General features: G+C 41.8%; 1 protein-coding gene across 4 annotated transcripts in view; it reads right to left on the minus strand.

Moving 5' to 3' along the window:
* The window catches only part of FAM135A (family with sequence similarity 135 member A), a 93,882-nt gene extending 78,084 nt beyond the window's left edge, over positions 1-15,798 (minus strand). The window contains exons 1-2 of one of the 4 annotated variants that reach the window (XM_061460512.1): positions 15,783-15,798; positions 647-732 (exon numbers count right to left, since the gene is read on the minus strand). The gene's annotated coding sequence lies outside the window, so the exon portion shown is untranslated. Of the gene's footprint in view, positions 1-646; positions 783-15,132; positions 15,229-15,782 lie in introns of those variants that run through there. The other 3 variants (XM_061460511.1, XM_061460513.1, XM_061460517.1) reach the window with 3 other exon arrangements.
* Between the last annotated feature and the right edge of the window lie 314 nt (positions 15,799-16,112).

Genomic DNA, 16,112 nt, shown 5'->3' on the forward strand with positions numbered 1-16,112 from the left:
TAATGCAGCACATAAACATGTATCAGAAGATGAAAATGAGAAGAAAATCCTAATATACAAGTTAGAACAAGGGTGTGTGTGTGTGTGTGATAACTTTTGGCAGTTACTTAACATATAAAATTAACAGCATTTCAATACTCAGAAATATTTAATCACTGAGACTGAACATCTCCAATAGTTCAAATGTCAGTTAAAGCCACCTGATTCTATACTGAGGGCCAAAAACTCTGCTTTCCTGTACACTTCTGGGGGTTTATTTATTTTCTTAACTTGGAAAACCTCTTACATATCCAAGCCAGGTCATGTTGTCCCTACACTAGCTCACCACTTCTTTAGTTATCCAAACTAACCTCTTCTAAGACAACAATACAAAATGGATCAGAGGATATCAGATTTTAAAAGACTATCAGAAGGAAAAAATGTTTCTTGATTCTGTTTTTTTTTATTTGATAATTTTAGTGATACTTCACAGCAGCTGCATCAGAGCAGCTAAAAGTGCAATGAAAAGACGGATGTAAGTTTACAGAAACCTCCTAAACCAGCTTTGTTCTCAGAGAAATACTTGTGTAACAGTGCCATTGACCTGTTGGGAACTGCCAGACAATGCAAAGAAACAAACCCACAGTACATTCAAAGAATCTCTTACCTCCACTGGTAAATGCTCCATTTCAGTATGTTAATTAACCCGTCTTCCAGTTCTTCGCTACTGCTGTCAAAAACATACTGCTTGAACTAAAAAACAAACAAACAGAACATTTTACTAAGAGCAGTATCTCTAGAGCTTTTCAGTACTCATGCTCTTCATTCTCTTTTCCTGCATCCTGGTAGCAGGCCTATCATGTCCTCTCCAGTAACTATACAGGTATAAAGGAGTTACTATACATGTATAGCACCTACCACCATTCTCCAATCTGCCCTCAGTTCCTGCACTGTAGTTCTCAGCTTTCTGCATATGTAGCAGTCTGACACCTATTTTTTCAAAATAAAGTGAAAAAAAATACAACTTCTTGTGCAGCCAATGCTCTGGCAAAGCTGACACTGCCATGCTCAGACGAACTACCCTCATCTCCACCAAGGAATTCTAAAATACAGCTCCCAGAGGACTCGTACTCCCCCAGTCACCCATACCCTGAGCCACCCATACAAGTCTATGTGGCTGGATGGGTTACATCCAAGAGCACTGAAGGAGCTGGTAGAGGAGCTCAACAAGCTACTCTCCATCATCTATCAGCAGTCCTGGTCTAATGGGCAGGTCCCAGAGGATTAGAGGTTGGCCAATATGACACCTTTCTACAGAAAGGGCAGGGAGGAGGAGCCTGGAAACTACAGGCCTGTCAGCCTGACCCCCGTGCCAGGGAAGATCATGAAGCAGATCATCCTGAGTGTGATCACACAGCACATGCAGGAAAACCAGGGGATCAGGCCCAGTCAGCACAGATTTGTGAAGGGCAGGTCCTGCCTGACCAACTTGACCTCCTTCTATGATATGGCGACCCACCTGGTTGATGAGGGAAAGGCTGTGGACATTGTGTATTTGGACTCAAGTAAAGCATTTGACAAGTTGTCTGGGAGTGCTGAAGGACAGGAAGGCTCTGCAGAGGAATCTGGCCAGGCTGGATTGATGAGCTGTGGTCAACGGTATGAGGTTCAACAAGGCAAAGCACTGGGTCCTGCACTTGGCTCACAACACACATGCAACGCTACAGGCTTAGGGAAGAGTGGCTGGAAAGCTGCTCAGAGGAAAAGGACCTGGGGGTGCTGACTGATGGCTGCTGAACATGGACCAGCTTGTGCCCAGGCAGCAAAGAAGGCCAATGGCATCCTGGCCTGTATCAGCAATAGTGTGGCCAGCAGGACCAGGGCAGTGATCATCCCCCTGTACTCAGCAATGGTGAGGCCACGCTTCGAATCCAGTGTTCAATTTTGGGCCCCTCACTACAAGAGAGACATTGAGGGAGAGGGTCCAGAGAAGGGCAACAAAGCTGGTGAAGGGTCTGGAGAATGTGCCTTGTGAAGAATGGCTGAGGGAACCGAGGTGTTTAGTCTGGGAAAGAGAAGGCTCATGGGGGACCTTACTGATCTCTACAACTACCTGAAAGGAGGTTGTAGTGAGGTGGGTGTCGGTCTCTTCTCTCAAGTAACAAGTGATAGGACAAGAGGTAATGGCCTCAAACTGCACCAGGGGAGGTTTAGACTGGATATTAGGAAAAAAATCTTCAGAGAGAGGGTGATCAGGCATTGGAACAGGCTCCCCAGGAAAGTGGTGGAATCACCACTCCTGGAAATGTTCAAAAACTGTGTAGATGAGGCTCTTACTGACATGGTTTAGTGGCAGTCTTGGCAGTCCTGGTGCTACAGTTGGACCCGACGATCTTAAAAGTCTTTTCCAACCTAGTAGATTCTATGACCTCCAGAGTGCCTCTCAGCTCACCAGCAGCAACGTAGTGATGAGGAGGTAGGAGGATATTCTGGCCTGAGTATTTAAACACAACTCATGCCCCCACGCAGTCTATATAGCTGCCAGGGAGGAGACAAATTACAGTAGGTCAGGTGAAATTCTGCTGGTAAAATCTAATTTCCTTTCTACTCAGGCGATGAAATTCAAGAGACAAGGGGGAGAGCTCTAAGACCAAGAACTCACTTTCTCAGAGCAAACATTACAGGTAGACCAACACCACCTAACGTTCTGAAACTCTCCTTGAAACTCCTGCTAAACCACTACCTTAGAACCATTTGTTAAGAATCAGTCTATCTCCCCAGTATTCTTAAACCATTAGGGTATTTAAAAAATACCCTGAAAAACAACCAAAGTCTCCCTTTTTTTTCCCTGATGACCCTCAGATGTTGGACAGAAAGAAAAGAGAATGCTTAGTTAGCCCTTCTTAGAGAAATTTTGCATCCTTTTCTGTAAGTTTCAGAGAATTACAAACACAAAATCTATCACAGCTTGTGCAGGCAAGCCACGAAACTGAACTGGCTTTGCCTTAGCTTCAGAGAGAAGGTGACAGAGCAAGTGGAGCATAAAAAAATACATTATCTGGGATTTTTAAAAATAGAAGCCACTAGTGCATGTGATGTGTGATACTGCATCTTTGGTACCACAAATTATCAATAACGCCCTAGTAATATCCTGATACCATAATGCGGTATCAAAATGGCACCGACATTGATTCCATTTGTTTAACAATGCAATACAGTCTGCGTCACACCAGTTCTCTTTTAAAAAAGACTAAGTACCTTTTTAAAAGAAAAATAGAGAAAGCATGCAAAATTCTGAGTATTTGAACTTGTTCCAGCCTTAGTTTTAATATTTTATATTTAGTAGAAGTCAAAAGCAAAAATATAGAATCCTATAAATGAAAATACAGAATGTTTGTTTTCCCTCAGTCTTCTTCTAGCTGCTCATTTAACACAGTCTTCAGACCATTTTTTCTTGTAGGTTGCTGTCCTCTTCTTTACACCCAGAGACCCGGCACCTACCAACACAAATTCAGCCACCATCCACCTCTGTGCCAATGACTCATAGGTTTGTCCCTCCACCTGAGAACTGTCTTCACTTCCAATTTTAGCTGTTTCTTGGACACAGCCTTCAGTTGAAACTCAGTGTCAGGCCAAAACAGAGTTCTTGACCTGACCTGCAAGGCTAACAGCTACTTTCTGAGCACTCACAATGGCACTATCTGACTGTAAACCTAGACAGTATTTTTCATTTAGTTTTCTCTGGGTTCTCACAGACTTTGGCAAGACTATACCCAAGACCTGCCAAGTTTTTTGCATGTGATTAGAAATATATTCCACCTATCCATATAGCTAAAACTCACCCAAGCTAGTATCGTCTTTTGTTTAAGTTACTGTGCGGCTGAAAAAGCATAATTCACTGCATGCATTAGTTCAGCATGGTGCTGGCAAAGAACGAGCCTGTTATTTTGATCATTTCACCTCTATCTCTGCATCCCCTGCAGAGACAGCCTGGACTACTGCATCAAGCATAACTGTCTTGCTCTCCTTTGAAATCCTTTCACAGCTGTGCAGCACCAGGTATCACAGCATTCTGGTTGTAGAGCTCTCCAGCATTACAAATAAACCCTGGTTCTCCATAATTAAAAAGGTTAAGGGGTAGAAAAGAAATACTAATTAAATTTTGGATTGCAAAAACAGTGTTGTAAAACAAGGAAACAAACAAACAAACTTAAATTGGAATACCCAGAATACCTTCTTCAATTGATTATCCCAATTTTAAAAAGCAACGTGACCACAACCCAGAAAAAGACAAAAGAACAGACTACTTTATATCTGGAATTATTAATTACATTCTTTTTAAACCTTCACAGTTATAAATAATTATATGCATGTAAATAACCACAGTTACTTAAATATGGTTAAACAATGAACCTAATTTCATGGGCTCAGGGCAAAACTCAACTATTATAATTTTCTTCTTGCCGGGTTCTCTAAGCCTTGTATTACTTCCCAGACAGCCACTACAAGATTCGATTCACCATTTCTAACTAACCTAATGCAAGGCATCTATGACATTTTAATGGGCTAGATAAACAACCAGCTTAATAAAGCATTAAAACTCAAATTTTCCTACTTTTGCTTTAAATTTAGCACCAATAACTGGTCGTCTATGCAGTATGCTGGTAAAAACAACACACTCACTACTTTAAGCTGATAACTTGATTATTCCCACTGAGCATGAGTGTCATTAATATGTTGCATTTATTTCTTTTTTTCTCCCCTATTAATAGATCCTGTATGTCATTCAATAATTCATCTTGAACATTTATTAGCCTTATTCCCTTCTACCCTAGCACTGGTCTTTGTCTGTCTGACAAACGACATGTTACTTCTAAGTTTCTTCATTAAAAAGTTTAACATGAAAAGTTCCGTGAGCAGCACAGTTAAAAGCTTGCTTTCTTCCTCATGTGTCATTCACCCTTGGCCACAATAATCCCCTACCTTTCATGGGCCCATGACCAGGCAAAAAAAAAACACTCATCCTGCAGGTATGATGAAGCTATATCCACAGCAGCTGGCCAGCTGCTGCAAAACAGACCTCATATTAGCTGACCTGTGTATTTTAACCCCCAGTATGGGCACTAAGTTCTGTGTTTTCTCTCTTCAGCCACCAATTTACACTAGACAAAAACCCCATCATCTTCAAGATCCCACCTCCTCTTCCACATTAGCCTGAATTGGGCAACGGTTTCAACAGCAAGTTGCGAAGCAAGAGGAAACAGAAAATGACCAAACCAAACTGCATGCTTTATTTGCCTTCTACAAAGCCTTCCCCTAAAAAGAAAACCCACATTTTAAAAGCTATGATTAGAAGGTAATGTAATAACTGGCACAAATGTGACTGCCTTTGAGTGAAAACCACAAAAATGCAGCCCTTTGATGAAAAGCAAATGCACTACTACCAAGGAGAGTGGACAGTGTAAATCAGCAGTTAAGCTGTCCATTCACTACCAAGCCACCTTAACAACAGTGATGAAAGATAAAACACCTGTAACTAAAGCAGAAGTGATGTAACTAGAAATACATCTGCAAATCAACTAATTGCTTACATTTTGCTTATAATTTTCAATTTATGTAATCAAACTATCTTTTCCTAATGATCTATTCTGAAAAGTCTTCTGAATTTACATTAAAAAATGTAATGATCTTTAGTAAACTAAAAAGAAAATAAATTTCAAGGTGCAGTATGTTGGCTTAAAGAACAAATTGCATAGCGTAATACATTCACCTCATAATCTCAGCAATTTATGAAAGGTGTGCTATGTAAGAATTAGTAAAGTAGGAAAGGAAAGCTTACTAAAATAATTTTAATTCTGCCCAACTGAATAGGTTCTTCATAAAATATTAAGACTCTTAGTATACTTAAATATACTTCATTTTTCTACTTATACAAAGTAAGAATGCAGTATCTCTTTGAATTCCATGTCCCAAGCAATGACATCAAATGAAAAATAACTCTCAAATGGATGGATGAACTTGGCATTAAAACGTCTGCAATGACTGTCATTAAAGTGCCATATTCTGTGAATCAGAACAGTGTCCAAAAGAAAATTGTTACAACTTCTCTCCCGCCTCAAGCGAAATTACTGCAAAATAAATAGTCTAATTTCAACAGAAATAAAAAATAAATATAACTGTACACTCAGATTATTTTTAATATATAATAATTCTATATTATTGTCCTCTGTAAATAGAACAGCACAATTTACAGAGTTGAGTTCCAATACCTGCTCCGAGGTTATGATTTGACAAGACAGTAAAAACAGTTCAGACTTGACAGGTTGATTTTGTCTTTATGCCAAATAGTTACTGTCTTTCCTCCTACAGTAGGCATTAAGTCAGCACAAATGATATATAGTGTACTCTTATTAAGAAACATGATAGTTTGCCCACCTCATCAAAGTTACATTAGGAGATACCCTGATAGTAAATCTGATGCAGCATCAGCAGTCACAAAACCACTTCTTTAGTAGTTCCTACACTAGTATCACCTGTGGGGATAGGCTGGATGGGCCAAGATGGAAAAATAGTGACTCCCTTAGGACTTCTATGCAGATTAAAGTTAATTTAGAAACCCATGGGAGTCCTGTATCAAAGCCTATTTTATTTTACAACACCTAATGTTACAAACCTAATACAAAGTCAGCTGATTTGGGGTTGGCTTTACAGTACAACATCTTTAGAAACATAATCCTTTATTTCATGCTTTTCCCTGTGGTTTGGCTTCCAGTTTCCTACCATTTTCACAAAACAATTCAAGACAAGCATTATAGCAAATAAATTTAGGTTAAAAGTTTGATTCTTTGATTTTCAGTGCAAAAGAAAAAATCTAAAACCTATGAAAATATAGAACACTGATTTCACTTTCTCATAATTTCTGTCCACTGCCACTCCCCAGAGAAATGTCACAGATTATTTTTTTCTTCCTTTGTTCATGATTTTCTGACCACAGGTCTTCTAAGACCCTCCCTGCAACTCTTCTTGTCCGCAAAGCATGCATTAAAGTCAAATCTGTATTAGTCTAGTACAAAGCACAACTTAGTTATGGTTGTATGATACAAGCATAAAGCTGAAGGACATTTAAGCAGACTGCCATTGCAAGCAATGACCTAACACGGACACAGGAAAGTATTTCAGAATGCGCATTAAAGCTTTTCAAGAACATATTGTATCAAATACCTACATGTCAGTTTGGTGCAAGACTTGAAGCTCTTGCTGCTTGCTTATCTTCATACTGACCAGGTGAGAAAGAGCTACACTTTTCTCTGTCAACCTCAGGCAGCACCTCCAGCAAATTATTCCCTGCTCATCTCCAAATCTAAAAGCATCAAGTTGAAAAATTTCTAGCTTTATAAGTTTACTTTGCTATTACCAAAACCAGTCAAGCACCAGATTTTAGTGCTCTATCCTTGATGTCCCTCACCTTCTTTTCTACCCTTGGAGCCCAGAGCAAACCAGATCTGACCCAACAGCTACTAGGAAAAACAAACACTACAACAAAACCAACCAACCAAGAACACACACCCCCAACCCAAAAATAAAATTAAATCACTCTCTGCTTTCCTTCATTGCTTTAGAAGAGAAGGGACTAAACACAGTACTTTATGTGCTTTTGTGCTTTTTGATGGACAAATGATCAGCAAAAGAAGTTTCTGAAGAAACAAGAGTCAAGTAAAGAAGGCTGACCAGTAGCAGTTGACAACTGTGATGGCAGCTTGAACAAACTGAGCACAGCTCAGCATATATGCTATATGAAGAATGGATGTCAGTAAGCACATTATATATTATTAGCAGCAAAGTCTTCAAAGGATTTCCCTCTGCCACCCTTGGAGACTTGCTCCCACCCACCCCACGAACAGTCATCTCTATAACTGTGCTGGCAGCTGGGGCAGGCAAAAAGCCTGCCACCATCACAAGAAACCTTTACGGGTATTTTGGAGGTTACCCTGTGAACTTTTGGGGTTGGTTTGTTTGTTTTAAATTTAAACCGCAACATTTCACTGATTTAAAGCAGTACAGCCTCCACAAACAGCTTCACTGATACCTCTGAAAGACTAAGCCAATATTAATATCTAACTCTGAAGAAGTGAGCAAAGGCATAGCAAGAATTTCAGCCAGCTTTAGCCATGAAACTACACAGTCTTCCACACCATCAACAGCTTCAGAAGTTCCTTCCCCAGATGCTCATTCCCATCTTCACAGCACCAGCTCATCGCCCCTGCAACACTGCCAACACAGTTCTCGTGGGGCAGCATATTAAAATGAATTCGTTACCATTTTAGAATACTCTATTTTTGCAGGGCTTGATCAGATCACTTCCTTATCCTGTTTCAGAGCACAGTTCCACAAACAGCAGCACAACACAGCAATGGGGAAGGGAAGGTGAGCAGCAGCACAACACAGTGGATCGTCTGATCAGCCATCCCCCAAGCATGCCCATCTCCTTAGCCCATGGCTTCGGTGCAGCAAAGCAGTTTAAGTGGCAGGGTGAGAGAAACTCCCCTTCTCACAGACTTTCCTCAGTTAAAATACCCTCCATTTCTTCCTTATATTTACTTTTGCAAGTTGAAAGGGGAAGGAGACAGTACTCCTCCCCCTCAGGGAAGGGCATAGTCCCAGAGCCCAAGTGCCAGCCCAGTCTAACCTTTCCCCTGTTCAGCAGGGCTTGTCCTGTCCCCTCCTTACAGCTCAGCTTCCCAGGGATGCAACCGCTCACCTGGGAACCCGCCCTGGCAACCCGGTCAGGGATGTTTCTTTCCTGAAGGAGGCATGGGAGGCTGGAAAGCCAAGTGGCTTCCAGCAGCTCTCTGCCCCAACAGGCCCAGAAACATGCTCTTCTCACAGTTACCAACCGACAGATCGGTGTTGGGGGACAGGAATTATTTTTCCTAAAGGAGGGCTCTTCCACTCCCTGTCGTGGAGGAAGAGAGACACAGGGCTGGTGCTGCTTTCCCTCTCACTATGGTGCCAAAACAGAAGTTGCTTAGAGACGCCATTAGACAGGTATAATAGCCTTATCAAATTCAAGTTTTGCTTTTGTTTATTCTGTGGCTTGAAGGCTTTGTGCCCCTCTGTCAGATAAACTCTGTGTGGCATTTAACTGGCAGAACAAGGCTGCTGCATGAGAAACCACTGAGTAACTGACACAAACCTAAAATGGCATAGCTCTGTTTCTGAAACTACACATTCAAAACAGAAGTCTAATGATCACCTTCAGTAGCTTCAATGGGAATACTTGAAAGGTTACATCAAAACAGAGCAGTAAACTGATTTCTGAATTAGCTTGAACTGTCACCAATAATATATAAAAATTTTTGACAATGTTTTATATGGGACAGGCTTTGTTCACTCCTTTTCTCCTACCGTTTCCTTGTCATATTTAGTCAGAAATTCTTGTACTAACGTTTGGTTACCATTAAATCCCTTATATGCTACTTTCAAACTTGCTACAAGCAAAAAAAAACCTATTAAATACAACATAACACATCCAGTGGAAAAAGACCCAACAACCAAGAACCAAAGTCATCAGAGGCTTTTCCGTACCCTGCCAATAGTGTAGCTGGTTTGTTTTCAAACAGGTCCTAGTTCCCTACCTTAGAAGGACAAACTGACAGCTGACCATACTAGCTAGTCATGAAAATTCATCCTTCCACCTAAACTCTTCTCAGCTTTTACACCTTTTATGAGTTAAAAGGCAGGTACATAACTTTTAGAGCCAGTAGTCACCAACCCAAATCCAGACCAAACATCTGTAGCATTAGCTGGCATTCAGATTTATTTCAGAGCCATTCAAATGTACTTTCCACAGAAAAGGTCATCTCTTAAGTAAAATTAACAGCAGGTGAAACTCAGTAGCTCAGAGCTTCTGCCATAGCAGCAAGGGCTTTCATTAGAAAGAGAAGTCCAGCCTGACAGAATGGACGTGAACTTGGAAATCCAATTCTTGAGGTATAGTATTGACCCTAAATGTTAAAAGGTTTTTTCCTCAATGCCGTTTTACCTGTAAAGCAGTAAAATACAGATAGTTTTCTACTATCTATGCATTACTGTTTTGGCACTTAAAATACTCTCAGTATCTTGGCACATTTTGATCTGAATTATTTCACTGAGATAAAAGGTTTAAGGTCAGAGGTGGACAAAACCATTGGCCCTAGAATTATCCAATAGCTGGTATAACCTCGGAGTTTGCCCAGAAAACTCAGAAAAACTTTTTTAAAAAATATATTTATAGAAACATAACATTTGTAGACAACTAGATGGACCACATATATAGGCAGGCAAGCAATATATACTGTAATTAAAAAGCACTAGATATGCAAATACCTCTACTACTAAAAGACAGCAACATTAATAACACTAGATGGATTTTTTTTTTACATGGAAATATACAATCATTATGCAGAGAAATTGTCAGGTGACAACTGAACTGACAGCCTGGGAAGAAAGTGCAGTTTCCTGAATACTTCCTAAACCAGCAGAAGAGCAAATACTATTACATTTCCTTGCAAGTTTGAATAGAAAAAAGATAAATGATAAACTGCAAGCCATTTTTATATGAAAATTTAATGAGAAACCTTACTTATTAACTTTAGAAAATCATCTAAAGCATAAAGAGAAGTCAGTTTATTTTATAGCTAGAAAGTATGATAAGCTTATCATAGCTTGACATCCTGTACCCAATAGGTAATGAATGATCTACACCTTTATCACTAACAGTGATAGATTCACGAAGTTACAGCACATGAACAAGCTTGTGACTATACTAAGCAGAGCTAGATGTGAAAAACAAGCCAGTTTATTATTTCAGTATGTCAGAAGTGAAGTGTAGAGGCTTCCTGCACAACAGATGAATGCTGCAGAGTTCTTAATTATAAGAATTTGACGGTATGGTATGCACAGGTTTGTGATTTATTTTATAAATGAGATTCAGGAGACTATTCAGCACGTATATATATATATACATAATTATACAGTATTACACGTAACAAATTCATAATTTTTCATGTGAAAATTAAAAGTAGTAAAAAGTAACTTTTCAATTTTCCTGATACAAGCCATGCACTTCAGAAATGGGGAAATCTAAAATTTGGTTTTAGTAAGAAATATTGGTAAGGGGAACTTTTTATCTTATTTCCAATAAAACTGCTTGCAAAACACAAAGTTCAAGATTCTTAGTACTGAAAATGTTTCCAATTCCAAAACCTCTACAGAAAAATCCATTTAAAAAAAAAAAAAAAAAAAAAAAAAGAAGATAGCACTGGAACCATCTAACAAAAACCAGAACTGATTTCCTTTCAGTCTGCTTTAGCATTTGCAACTTTTGTTCCGCTTGTAAGTTGCACTGTGAGGTTTCATTCTGTTCCTTATTTCTCTGTCTGTTCTTTCCAAGAATAGGGCTGTCACCAATTTCCTGCTTGAAGTAAACACAGTTGGCTCACCTGACTTCCCAGTGACCCCAGACTACATCAAACTTATTTCCCCCCTTTCAGATTTTTTTTTTCTTGTATACTCTCTGTTGTATACTCGTTACTTCAAATGTTCCATGTATTGTTCTTTGAGGAAAACAATTTGTACAACAGACTTCTACAAATATCAGTGACACTGCATTACCAACATACCAACTGCTTTTACTAGAAATGAATGCATAAATATTTAACTTCTATGTTCATACTTCTACAGCTATGTAGTTTTCCATACACAAGACTTCAGGAGATGTATACTATGAATGAAAGTGATCAAAAGGTGCCTGGTAAAACACTAGAGCAAGCCAAAATTAGCAGATGCTTAACAAAAAGGCACATGTCTTGCCAGACAGAAAACACACGGTGCATGAATGCTGGCAAAATGTAAGGACATACTTTAGTGGTTTGCCTAGCTGTGGCTGAAAAACACAGAAGTAGCATTTATTCAGAAACACAGTCTGGTCCGAGCAAGCTCACAGGGACAGGAAACAGTGGCTTTTACGTGGATTTAACCAGTCAAGCCGTGTCTCACTCCTGATCTAAAACAGCAAGATTGTGACTTGAAAGTTCCTATATAGGATCCTATATCCTACATACAAAGCATCTGAAGGTTGCTATAAAACTAACTTCTAATTAAAAAAAAAAATAGAAAAAAAATTAAAAATCACATTTTTGAAGCTGCTTCACCATGTGGGAAAATAAATGCAAGATTAAATAATTTGTAATTCAAGAAACTCTTTAAGTTAAGCTCATAGTTTAGCCAAAAGAGAAATTGAATGTGCTGGTACTTCACACAGGTACTTAGTTTGGCTACAAGCTCCTTGAGCCCAGGGCTTGGCAGAGGGACCTGACATACAACAGCAGACTGGCAAAACAAATACCCATCAGGAAGAATTGCTGGTCAGTGCACAGATGCTACTCATCTATCCTGTCATGAAAACAATTAAAGTGCTAGTGAGACTGTATTTTTCCATATGGAGGAAAAGGGTGCAACCTTCCACCTTAGTTAACAAGAGGGTATATTCTGCCAAGCCTATCCCACAGTCTGCAGGGATGGGGGCTGAGAAAGAAGGAAAGGATTTCAAGACAGAAAACACAAAGCATCATTATGCTTTGAAGAAGAAGAAAGCAGGGGTGAGAAGCACTCGTCCACATCAATAACTTCAGACACTGAAACAAGGTCAACAGCACAAGAATTGTCAACCATTTATTATAATTCTCACACTGAGGTCCATTTTTGAAACCAGTTTAGCTTTCACATTTGTTCAGGACAGCACCCAGGCCCAGAAAGGGACGCAGACACCAGTACTCAGCACTGCATTAAGAAACATTCAGGTGCTGCCTCCTAGGCTGGTACAGACAGCTAGGTTCTCTTGAAAGAAATAACACTGCAAGAGTCAGAGCTTAGGCAGGACTCTTGTATCTTTACCTGCAGCAGCTCAAAACCTTGTCACTCAGTAATCTGCCTCATCCTTCTGCCAGAACTTGCTTTCCTATATAGCTGCACAGCCAGCCAGATTGTTGTGGCATACATATCCCATTCTAATCACAATGAAGTCCACCAGGACTTGTCAAAGTCTTCCTCAGTGGAGAGCTGAGTAGCAAAATCAACAGGGAGAGCTAGAGAGAGCAATGGATCTCAATTGTCACATTTCTCCCTGCTTGGGAACTGTGTTCACTGTGTGGGATAAAAATGCAAAAACCAACTCCAGAACTGGGCTTTGGAACTCTGGTACTTCCAAGGGAAACATTAAAACCAAAAAAAAGGAGAGTGCCAGGTAACAGTTTCAGATCCATTACTGGGGATTCACTGGCTTTCAGAAGAGACACCTGCTCTTCTGAAACCTGAGCAGAACCAGTGCTGTTATTTTTGAGGTTTTGCTGAACTAAGTTCTATAGCAATGGAATTAAACTGAACCAACAAATGTGTTGTCTGACACATTTTCCAAAGAAGTTTTGAAAACACATTTCAGCTACTGTGTGCATTTTACTATTATTGATTACTGTGCGTGCCAAATGCTAACTGGGCCAGTTGTACCAACTGTAATCTGAAGTGAAGGTTAACAGATCAATTTTCTTGATAAGTGTTAATTCAAGAACAAAACTAGTACTTTCACATATTATATCAGTCAATTCTTACCAGGTTTGTAGGATTGTATTTAACATAAGGGAAATCTAAAGCCTTCCAAAGAATGAGCTCAAATGACATAAAAATCTGATTTTTATTGATTACTGGAAAAAATTAGGAATTGATTTACATTGCTTACAAGGAAAAAAAAAAACAAAAAAACAAAGAAAAAAAAGAGAAAAAGGCAGGGAAAGGAAAACAAGTTGGTCCATCCAAGGAAACCGTTGACTAAGATTTACAGCTGTGCTCTGACACACCAAATCCAGGTAACTCAGACTGTGACTACTAACAGTCATATGGAAGAAAGAGAGCAAGATGATTCTGTGTTTCATTCACGCAAAGTATTCACAAAGATACAGCCAGAGCCTGGATTATTGTTCATTTGCTACAAAATACTATTTTCAATTCTAATGCTCAATGAATTGTTGACTGAAATGATTAAAACTATGCTGAAGTACCTGATTTGCTCCTCCACAAACCCAGCATTCTTACATCCTGAAAAAAGACATAAATTGCCAGCAAAACACGATTTTACTGAACTAGGTTTGGCCAGAGACAGTTATCCTTTAGCAAGGGCCAAGCAGCTTTTTCTTCAAAATCAAAATGCTAAGTAAGAGATATTTTAGGGATGAAAATGTAACACATTCCCTTCCAAAGTAATAAAGATCACACCCAGTAGCATTCCCTGCTTGCTTTGAGTCCAGCAAACAAGAAAAAAAGTATACGTGGGTTTTAGCTCAGGCTTTTCCCATATATAAAACAACAGTAAGCTAACTGCCTGAAATCTTTGTAAAACAAAGGAAACCCTAGTAGAAGAAAATAGACGTTTATGGACACTTTCATGACAAAATGGAAGACTTCAAAAATAAGTTTGTTTACCTTTCAATGAGAAGAACCCACTGCAAGAACATAAACGGGAAGTTGGCTTAAAAACTTCAGCACCAACGACCTCTTTACTTAAAAGTATCAACATGACTGTAAATTCCCCCCAATTCTAATTTAACGTTATGCTATGAAATTTCTCTTCGAAGTGGCATGTCTGCAGCACATAATCATTAAATAAAGTTTTCAAGTAAGTTCTATTTTGCTTAAAGCAACACCAAACAGAAAGAAAAGCTTATCCACGAGGGCGCTTACACATCACGCAAATTCTGCCGTTAGCGTCCTGAGGGTATTTCACCCCTACAGACGGTAACAGTCGTCGCGAGCATCTGCTGAGAGCACGCACCGCGTAGCTGCGGCGCCCAGCCTCACACACACATTGTCCTGCCGCACACCCCGCAGCGCACAGCCGCTGCTCCGAGGGGAGGAACAGGATTTTCCTTGGCTCGGCTCGGTTCGGAGTGGGCCCGCAGAGCCACGGCGTGCAGCAGCGGCCGCCGGTGGGGGGGGGGAGGAGAGGCGGCAGTACCGCCCTCCAAGCACCAGGAAATAGCCGGCAGCTATTCCTAAGGTCGGCCAGCAACTTTCCACACCGCACGAAGAAACGACATTAAAATATATAAATAAATGGAAACCCACGCAAACACTGTTTCAAACGCTGGCAGAATCCGGCATTTCTTAGGAAGGCAAGGAGGGAGAAAGCAGCAACGCCTCCATGTGCCCCCAGCACCGCGGCCGGTACTCGAGCAGCACTTCACGGAGGGGACTGGGTGGACGTTATTTCTGACCTATTTTCGGCTCCGCCTCACAGCGATAAACAATCAACAACGGCGACACGGTGCCCGGGCTGAAACTTCCCCCGACACAAGCCACTCCCGGCGGCCACATGCTGCCCCCCCGCTCGGGAGGACGCCTCAGCAGGCGAGGGGCCAGAGGGGACAAGGCGGGGGGCGGCGTTATTCCCTGCCCCACGGCTGAACTGGTATAGCCCCCGGACGGCCGCCAGCCCCCCGCTCCGCCTCGCCGCTCCCCCCTTTGCCGGGCTGGGATGCGGAGAAGCTCTCGGAGTTTTGCTGCAGGCAGCGGGGTCAGCCTGACACAAACAAGTCTCCCGACAGCCATGCCCGCGGCGGGCACAGGCCGGGCACGGAGGGGTGCGTTTGGCGCCCACCGGCCCCCAACGCAGCCCCACGGGAAGGGCCAGGACGCGCGCCCGCCGAGCGTCCCATCCCGCCCTGCCCCTCGCCCTCAGGGCCCCCGTGCCTTCTCGCCGCTCCCCCAGCACCGACCTGGGACACAAAAGAGTGGCCGCCGCCGATCGCCCGCCGCCTCCTCCTCGCCCGCGGTCCCTTCGGAGTCCAGGCCGCGGCAGCACCGGGATGGCGTAGCGCAGGCATCCGACGCCAGCGCCTGCTGCTCCCGCGGCAGGCCGTGCCGCCGGCGCCCGCTCTGCACTGGGCGGGGAGTGGCGTGGGGAGGGGGGGGCCGCTAGGCGCCGGCCGCGAGCAGCTTCCTGCTCCCCGGCGCTGAGGGGCGGCGGGTGCTGGAGCCTGCCGGGTGCTGCAGCTTCGCAGCTGCCGCCGGGGGGCTGCGCTCCACGTTAGGCAGAGGCCGGCAGC

The sequence above is a fragment of the Pezoporus flaviventris genome, unplaced genomic scaffold (genome assembly GCF_033815535.1).
Source record: "Pezoporus flaviventris isolate CSIRO_AGI_PZ_B2104156 unplaced genomic scaffold, CSIRO_AGI_Pfla_v1 ptg000031l, whole genome shotgun sequence".
In the NCBI taxonomy this organism is placed as follows: Eukaryota; Metazoa; Chordata; class Aves; order Psittaciformes; family Psittacidae; genus Pezoporus; species Pezoporus flaviventris.